Here is a 10,414-nt window from a genome sequence, read left to right on the forward strand (position 1 = left end):
GTTAATCAACCCAATTAGTCATTTGGGCTATCCTCCCTATCACATTACTCACACACACTCTCACTTTCTTGATCTCCATTCTCAATCAAAACCCTTCCTTTCCATCTCTCTATCCACGACCCTTTGTGACTCATTTCATTAATGCGATCAGACGCAAGCAGTGTTGTCTTCATTCGAGGTGGTGGCTGGGGAGGGAGCGGCAACAACGTACTCCGGCATGGCTTTGGGGGCGATGTCGTAGGTCTGATTAAGGCGGCAAACAAGGTGATAGGGGAGTGAGACGCGGCGAGACGCCCTGGCTAAGGATTCGGGAACAAAAGCATATTTAGAGAGAGAGAGGGTTTGAATGTGTTCAAGTTGTTTTTTGTTGAATTAGGCGGGTTCGGTTCTTGTATATATGTGTTTATTAGTTAGCTTGTGAAATTTGTTTAATTTGGGGGTGCCCGGTGGTTCTTGAAATTAGATGTGAAATTAGCTTGTGAGCAATATGGCACTACTCGTCGTTTTTTACTGTTCAGTCAGAGGAAGTCCCGTTGTATTGGCTATTGAGTTGCCCTATCATTGTTGAAATCTCGTTGGATGACTAATTATACGATATAACTAGAAATTCTATAAGGCCTACAATTCCCCCGCACGAGTTCCCCACATTTTTTGAATTAATAAAATATTCAGCTTATTACAAGAAGTATTTAGGTTAAAATTTGAATTTAGAATAATTAATTATACACATAATCATTTTTCTACTAAATTAAAAACACACTTAAAACACTAAATACTAACTCCTTAAATAATGTGTCAGAAACCTCTTATTCGTTTGGTCGGGAGTATAATTGGCTCACAACTTCTGTAGGCCCCATTTGTCATGTGTCACCAAATATATGTATTATTCACTATTTAGTAAATTATTATTTATGTGTGCGTGTGTTAATTCAATAGTAGAGTTTTTTATTTTGATTTAGGGGAGTTGGGGAGGGGGAGCAGTGGGGTTTGAACCCGGGACCTCACTGTTCACACAGGAGGTCACACCGCTTGGTGTCCCCTTGGGGAATAATTCAATAGTAGAGTGATGAATGTTTAAGTAAAAAGGTTTTAGATTCAAATCCATAGTCCGAGTTAGACTTTTTGATTCAAGGGATCTAATTTTTTTTTCAACAAAATTAATAATTAAATTACAAATAAATAATACTCCTATTTTTCAAAAAATAAAATAAACACAATTGTTTTAAAAATCACAATATTTCTCTCCAATTTGTTATATTCTGAAACATCTGCATAAATGTTTCATTAGTAACATTTACAAATATATAATTTTCGATGTATGGTACTCAACAATTATTCAAAAAATTATCTTTCATATGATTGCGAATAACACCTTTGATAATCTTCATTGTTGAAACAGCTATTTCAAATGTACTAGTGCCAACTTGTAAAGTCAATGTGATGAGGAGTAATATGTTCAGAGCAGAGAAATGATATAAATAAGAGGAGCAGGCTTTATCAGAGAAACGGGCTTCACCAGCGGAATGGATACATCAGAGAAATAGACTGTGTCAGAGGAACCACCTTTGGCAGAGGAACCACCTTCGCCAGAGAAACCGCTCTCACCAGAGGAACGGTCTTCGCCAGAGGAATCACCAGAGATGCGGGAAAATCTCCCGCGTGAGGGCAGTTTTACTATTTTGCCCCTAACCACGCAAGGCGCATGCTCCAGTGATGAATTTATCATTTTACCCTTTACGTGTAATCTATAAATAGCTACCTACGTGCACTTTGTAATAGGACGTTATCTCTCTTAAGCAATACTACAGCAATTTCCTCTCGAGCTTACTTTTCTCTCCCGACTTTCAAGCAAACACTAGGTATAATTCATAGTTTTACAATAATTCTCCGATAAAGTCCATCTCCGTTTAACCATGCTTCACCACAATGACAACATAATTAACAAATATACCAATGAGAAAATGTCATATTTTCTTATAGAAATCATCTTCTTAGCAAAATCTTCAATCCTTGATAGTTTTGATAACTTTTCATCCATGGCACATCAACAATAAAGTTCTGAAGCTGACTTTTAAGTTAATACAAAACAACTTCAGATAGGTAAAACTTTGTAAGGTGAAGTAGCTTTTCAATATTAAATCTGGAAAATGAATCTCTAAGATCCAAGCATGACATGCATAAAATTAAGGGGTTTTGGCAAATAAAATCATGAACTATTTTGAATTTTCAATTTTTATCGTGACTTTTGAAGTGTGGCAACTGACAAATTAAATCACCACCTTTTAAATTTTTGCAATTTCATTCCCCCAATTTTATCTGATCACCGGATTGTTGAGTTGGAGTTTACGTGGATTAGTTCTCCACATAATATTCATATTACGACGTCGTTCGCAATAAAATTATTGAATACTCCCTCCGTCCCTGAAATAAGTTCCTCTTTTTCCTTTTTGGGGCGTCCCCCAAATAAGTTCCTCTTTCTTTCTTTCCATTTTTGGACAACTACCCCACCACTAATAATACTTTATTTATTCTTACTTTTCACTTTTTCACCACTCACAATACTAATTATAACACTTTTTCACCTTTTCACCACTCCCAATACTAATTATAACATATTTTTCTTCACTATCAATACATTTTACCATTTTTCATTAAAACCTGTGCCGTCCCCAAAGAGGAACTTATTTTGGGGACGGAGGGAGTATTAAAAATTATGGTGCAAATATAGGATACAATTTCTTTCTAATTTGGAGAAATTTTTAATTAAAATTATATGAAATGGTGTTGTTAAGGCCTCACAAAAATGATGTCGTCTTTACTAATCCATGTAAGTTCCAATTCAACATTCCGATGATCGAAAAAAAAATGAAGGGACAAAATTGCAAAAATTGGAAGTGTGGTGATTTAATTCACCACACTTCAAAAGTTACGTTAAAATTAGAAATTCAAAATAGTTTTTGATTTTATTTGCCCAAACCCCTAAAATTAATTATGTAGTATTAACTTTATCAAAACATTGATTCAACTTTACAACTTGTATGTTAATTACAGTGTAAAATATTTTAATTCGATAATGTTGGAGATAAAATTCATATATTTTTTAAATATTTTATGATATATTTATAATTCTTTTAGCAAATTCCAATGAATACTCACACGATCTTTAAATTACAAGAATACTCACACGATCTTTAAATTCTTTATTTATAATGTAAAAAAAAAAAAATCTATACTGCAATTAAATACACGAATATGTTGGTACAATTGCACACCAAATTAAGTATGCACATTGCGCAAGAGGGAGAAAGGGAGTCAGTCGCCTTCTATGCATAGACAGCAGAGTGGTGGAGGTGACCTTGCAAGTCCCAGGAGAGAGGGAAGGGGTGTTGTCATTTTCGGAAAGGGTAGGTTTTGGGATTATTTACCTATAGTATTTCTTATTTAAGACACAATTATCTATATATATATAACAAAAAAAAGGTGAATTACACCTAGGAATGTACTCCCAACGTCCCGCCCAAGATGCTACATATTCCTTTTTGGGCCGTCCCAACGAAGATGCTACATTTCTATATTTGGCAAAAATAAGGAATTTTAAACACTTAATTAACAATAATTAAGTATTTCTTTATTACATTCTCTCTCCTACTTTATCACTTTATTACCTTCTCTTTCTTACTTTATCACTTTATTACTTTCTCTCTCCTACTTAATCATTTTATTATTACACACTTAAAACATTAATATACAACTCCTTAAATCCCGTGCCGAGAAGCAAATGTAGCGTCTTGGCCGGGACGGAGGGAGTAATTTGTATATACTAGAACAGAAATGAAATGATAGTATTTTTCACTATTAACTCAATTTACAAAGAGCCACTCTCTCGTGCAACTGATTGATTTTCAAAATGATATTATTTCATTCGGGAAATGAAATTTGAACATTTTTAAATGACACTACATGGTGCAACCGGTTGCACAGAAGTATTTGTGATTTACAAATCTGAACCTAAACATGAAGCCAAAATACGAGCTCTATAAAAAGATTATCCTTCGCCCTTCCTCCTCACTACTTCAAATCTCCCTCTCCTTGTCTCTCCTCATTTGCTCTGTTTAAGTTCTCTCATTCTCCATTACTTTTCCCATCGTTGAGAGAGGGAGAGAGAGAGAGTATGTGTGTCAGTGTGTGTCGTCCTACTTGTTAATTTGTATCGAGTGTTTCCATGTTTAAGTCAAACTAACGAGTTGCATACTTGAAAAAAAAAATTATTGGCGAAGGAGGCTGACTTTTGATATGGCAAGCTGAGCTAGTGTTTTCCGACATTCCAGCTCATTTCCCATTTTGTTTTTGTAAGAAAAGTTACTTTTCCCGAAGGACAAAAAAGAAAGAGTATTTATAGCGCCGTATTAGATCTGGATTTGGTCCTCTGTTTCCAGTTAAAGTAAGAAAACAGAGGAATTTAAACGGTAAAATGGAGTGGGTGTGGAGGGTGATGCCCGCCACGATTTCCGGCGCGGAAGAGCAATTGATGCTAGTGTTGGGGCAGGTGAAGCCCTTACTCATAGTCGTGCCGCTGCTGGACATCTCCATGACTATCTGCTTGATAATGTCAGTCATGTTGTTCGTGGAACGAGTGTACATGGCCGTCGTTATCAGCGGCGTCAAAATGTTGGGCAGGAAACCCCATACACGATACAAATGCGACGCCTTGGAAGAAGATTTGGAGCAGGGGAACCTCGCCTACCCCATGGTTCTTGTCCAGATCCCAATGTTCAACGAAAGAGAGGTCTGTTTAACTTGAAACAACAATTAATTAATTTGCTAAACAACACACACTCATTCATTCCTACTGAACAGGTGTACCAGCTCTCCATCGGAGCTGCATGTGGCCTATCTTGGCCCTCCGACCGCTTCATAGTTCAAGTTCTCGACGATTCAACGGACCCCGCCATCAAGGTATGTCCCGAAATCCCCGATCGAATTCCGCATCCCGAAATGAAGCAATTACATTGTTTGAGCAGACTATGGTGGAAACGGAGTGCCAGAGATGGGCGAGTAAAGGGGTAAACATCAAATACGAAATTCGAGACAACAGAAATGGATACAAAGCCGGAGCTCTCAAAGAAGGGCTGAAGCGCTCCTACGTCAAAGAATGCGATCACGTGGCCATATTCGACGCGGATTTCCAACCGGAGCCGGATTTCCTGCGCCGAACCATCCCATTCCTCGTCCACAACCCGCAGATCGGCCTCGTGCAGGCTCGGTGGAAGTTTGGTACGGAAAACTTTGTCTTAGCGGCTTAATCACTTGTTAATTAATCACGTGCAGTGCATATTTTAAGGATACATGTTGTGAGAGGCGACCCAACTCTGGTTGGTTCATTGTGGATTGGTGTGAGCTATGTTTCCACCACACATATGACATATCTTTCATTCTTCAGAAAAGGAAGGGTACTTGTATGTTTTGGCACTGTTCATCACATGTGCTCTATTAATTTCGCAAGGTTAATGGTGGACCTCAACGTTCATCACTTACTTTTGTCAATATCTTTGTATTGGCACTAGCTAGGATTTGGTATTAGTAGTACGTAAAACAAAGATTAATTTTTGTTTGCAGTGAATGCGAACGAATGCTTGATGACGAGAATTCAAGAAATGTCGCTCAACTATCATTTCACAGTGGAGCAAGAAGTTGGATCATCCACATATGCCTTTTTTGGCTTCAATGGTAATCATTAATATTTTCCGCCGTATGAATTAATTAAATGAGCTAGCTAGATTCTAGAGTACCGTTGGCATATCTAATTCCGCATCCAACACGTATATTAAATAAATATGATAGTGACTAAGATATATGCAATTATGCAGATCTGTATGATTGGAACCATTGATTTAATGCGTGGTGCTGTGGAATTTAATACTATAGGAACTGCTGGCGTGTGGAGAATGGCTGCAATTGAGGAAGCGGGAGGTTGGAAAGACCGTACCACAGTTGAGGATATGGACTTGGCTATTCGTGCAAGTCTCAAAGGATGGAAATTCGTGTATGTTGGTGCGCTACAGGTACCTATATTTATTTATTTTTTTAAATATATTTTGGTGACGGTGAAAAACAAATTAAAGTGTTGCAGGTAAAAAATGAGTTGCCTAGCACGTTCAAGGCCTATAGATACCAACAACATCGTTGGTCATGTGGGCCCGCCAATTTATTTCGCAAGATGTTGTCGGAGATTATAAGAAACGAGGTTAAATACAGTAATCTCTGGATAACTTTGGAGTAGTGATGTTTGTATATATGTAGTAATTAATAGTTTTAATTGGTGGGTGCAGAAAGTTACATTGTGGACAAAGGTTCACGTTATATACAGCTTCTTCTTGGTGAGGAAGATAATAGCCCATATAGTGACGTTCGTGTTTTACTGTGTTGTACTTCCTGCTGCGGTGTTGGTACCTGACTACCACATCCCAAAATGGGGTGTAGTCTACATTCCCACAATCATCACCGTCCTCAATGCCATCAGCACACTCCGAGGTCCCTTCCCTCTCTGCCCAAATTACAAATGCACCTTCTTTAATTTGATGTTATTATTAATTAAGAAAAATATGCGTATGTTAATTTTTTTAGGTCAATTCATTTGGTTGTTTTTTGGATCGTTTTCGAGAATGTGATGGCACTACACCGCACCAAAGGTACGTTGATCGGGCTGATGGAGGTGGGTAGAGTGAACGAGTGGATTGTCACTGAGAAACTTGGTGATGCTCTCAAGGCCAAACCTGTTGGCGACACTGTGAAGGTTAAATCTACGGCTACCAACCAACGGCGCTTCAAATTTATTGATAGGTATTATTATTAGTATTATTATTATCTAATGTTGGATTTCTGATGAAATTAAATTTAATCTGATCTAATGTAATGCAATTTCCTTTATATATTTTGGTGAACATACAGAATTAATTTGTTAGAGCTTGCGTTCGGTTGCTACCTCTTATTCTGTGGGTGCTACGACGTCATATACGGGAAATACCATTTCTTCATCTATCTCTTCCTCCAAGCAATCGCCTTCTTCATCATGGGATTCGGCTATGTTGGCACCTTTGTCCCCTCTTCCTCAAATTAATATTACTTCCTTTTTTGTCTTACGTATATTAGTATAGTAATTCTTATAAATTCAAGCATAAGGGTTGGAGCTTAGAATTGCTCTTTTGTTTTCTTTTTCATTTGTATATTGTAAGATTGATCAACTGTCTCATATTATTCCAATAAAATGTCCCTTAGCATATGATAGTGAGATATATATATATATATAGTGGGGCTCAAAGTTGTTTTCTTTTTCTTGTGCATATGTAAGATTGATGATCTCATTATTCTTAAATAAAATAATATATTTGTATGAGGGTGAGATAGTGGGGCCACCTTTAATAATGAAATATCCCTGAATATTATTTTTGTGCAACAAACATTTACACATGCGAAATTATGTACATGTGGGTGTAGTAGCACTGCAGCTTATACGGTGAAAGCCGCTCACTCACTTAAAAATCTTTTGAGGAGTCCATAAACATGTGCATTATTTGACCCCCACCCACCACTGGTAAGTGTTTTATTTTTTCTTTTCCCACTTTTCCATCCTGTCATCACCCATCATCATCGCCACCCTGTCATCACTCATTGTTGGATTCGGACAAAACCCAACAATTCCTAGCGGAGATTCGAGCCAATTGCAGTTTGCAGTGTGAAATTTTTGTCTTTTTGGACCACAGTCTCTCTTATTTTGGCCTTGTAACTGTAATAACATGGTGCTGATTCACGAGCTCTCATAATTTACTATTTCTTGAATAGTAGTTGGGCGATTTTTCTAAATTATTCTTTCCATCCATTTCTGGGAGTGGAATATAAAGAAAACCAACGCCTACAGACAAAAGACTTATTCCATAATCATGTGATCAGATTGCATCTCACACGTAATAGTATGAATATGAAATATTAATGCGAATCACACTTGCATTAAAATAATCAATACGAATAGTTAAACACGCTTGTTTTCTATATTTCTGCCTACTTTCGTTTTCGTCAATTAATTAACTTTTTCTTCAATCACCCTCCTTTGAGTTAATTTGCTAATTTCTTTGTGGATGATGTGACTAATTTTCTACTATATATTTTCTTTCTTCTTCTTCAATCACCCTCCTTTGAGTTAATTTGTACTCCCTCCGTCCCGTTAAAAGCGGCCACATTCTTTTCGGCACGGAGATTAAGAAGGAGATTGTTATGTGTTAATTAAGTGTGGTCCACCAAAATTAAAGAATTAATTAAGAAATCAAATCCCACTTTCTTTCCTGGCAGTCGGCGTCGGCGACGGTGACTGCGACGCCGGTGTTGGATTCAGACGAGGGATTCAGACGGGGATCTTACAAACCGCAAACCAGATCTCAAATCGCAAACCAGATCGCAAACCACAAAAATCGCAAAACCACACAAATGTTCAAGAAATCCCAACTTGCAAACCAGATCCCACAAACGGCGCCGGATTCAGACGGGATCTTACAGAGAGGCAAGGGCTCGCTCTCTTGCCGGAATTACAGAGACCAGGCGGCAGCGCGACTCCAGAATTACAGAGAGAGGACGAAGGAGCGCGAGGGAGAGATGCCGGGCTAAGGCAGAGCAACGCCAGCCTTGAGGCGACAACGACGCCGGAGATTGCAGGGCGGTGGCGATTTCGATTTCAGAGGAGAAAATTAGGGCTCTCTTGATGTTTCACAAATTGAGAAACTGAGAGAGAAAACTGAGAAAGCAACGGCGTCCTCGGCCGGAGGCAGCCTCACCGGCGGCTGAGACGGCCGGAGAAGAAGAAGGTGGACTCCTTGGTGAGAAGACCGAGCGAGGGAGAAGACCGAGCGAGCCTCAGTGAGGAATAGAGGAGAGGATAGGGGAGATAAGTTTAATTAGAAGTTTAATTAATTTTTATTTAATGGGCTTAATTAAGTTCCAACTTTCCTATTTTGGAAAGTGGCCACTTTTAATGGGACAAACTAAAATGGAAAGGTGGCCACTTTTATTGGGACGGAGGGAGTAATTTCTTTGTGGATGATGTGACTAATTTTCTAGTATATATTTTCTTTCTTCTTCTTCTTTTGTCGCGGTTGAGAATTTCTACAATATCCATTTTTGTCTTTTTTTCTTTTCCATTTTTGTCATTCACATTTTTATCGTGTATAAAATAAAAAATGGGTTTTTATTCATATATATACAGACAAATAACCATTTATTGTACTTTTTATTTTGATTTTCAAATTATATAGTATATCATTTTCATTCATATTTTTACCATTAACCAAATCCTTTTAACTCAAAATCATGGCTAAAACATTACTTACACTGAACTTTATACCAAAAAACTTCAATTCCCATCTTAATTATAAAATAAAATAGAAGCGTGTAAACTGTTGAAATTAATTGCTTTCCCCTACTAGTTTTAATGGGCGATACATAAATAACAGAGGATTTTACTTATGCAACTGCAGCTGTTGAAAAAGATTGTTGATTTGGCAGGTAACTCGCAAGGCAAGTGGTTTGTGAGTTTGATTAACAGAATAATAGTAGTAGAATATTTCAGCGCCAAAGTCCAAAACCAATATAAAACGATGTTTGGTGATGCAGAATTGCACATGCTGCCTAATCCTCTGTTTTTTTATGTATCCTTTTATTTTTATTTATTTCCATTTTTCCATTTCAAATCTCACTCTCGGACGGTGGAGATAAACTGTCACATGACGTGTTTAATAACATGGCGTTATTAGGTGCATATGTAAGTGTATGTTCATATTAAATAAATATAAACAATATAATACTACATGTTGGGTTGATGAAAATCATACCTTGTCCAGTCTCCAAATTAAGAAACTAATTAGTTTATCACCCATGCCGAACTTATAACACCACAGAGCAATAGACAATAACTTTTTGAGTTATTTAAAATTTAAGACCCAACTTTGGGGTCATTTGCAATTTAAACCTTACGTTTGAGTCTTAGCAGTAAAGACCTAACTTTAATTCTTTGCAAATAGACCTATTCAATTTTTTATGCGAGATTCAACTTGAGATTAGATGTTCATATAAAGTCAAAATTCAAGATTGATTAGAGCTTTTAGAGCCCATAATTTATTTATTTTTTTGATAAATTAACAGTAATAAATAAAGAAATTTAAAGACCGCGCCACAGGGGGCTCGAATCCAAGACCTTTGGCCTTAGACATTAACCCCTCACTGTTTGGCCAACACACGCACACAATTTTAAAGCCCATTACTTAAACTATCATCTCGAGTCTTTAATTTTATTACCGAACACATCCGAAATTACAAGTTGTACTACTTTGAAGTCTTAACTCTGTCACAACAAATCGCCGTAAAATTGATA

The 10,414-nt window shown here is 37.2% G+C and overlaps 1 pseudogene; it reads left to right on the top strand.

The window, feature by feature from the left end:
- The first annotated feature begins 4,079 nt into the window (after positions 1 to 4,079).
- On the top strand, positions 4,080 to 7,279 carry LOC130997932 (glucomannan 4-beta-mannosyltransferase 9-like; annotated as a pseudogene).
- The last annotated feature ends 3,135 nt before the right edge of the window (positions 7,280 to 10,414 follow it).

The sequence above is a fragment of the Salvia miltiorrhiza genome, chromosome 8, assembly GCF_028751815.1.
Source record: "Salvia miltiorrhiza cultivar Shanhuang (shh) chromosome 8, IMPLAD_Smil_shh, whole genome shotgun sequence".
In the NCBI taxonomy this organism is placed as follows: domain Eukaryota; kingdom Viridiplantae; phylum Streptophyta; class Magnoliopsida; order Lamiales; family Lamiaceae; genus Salvia; species Salvia miltiorrhiza.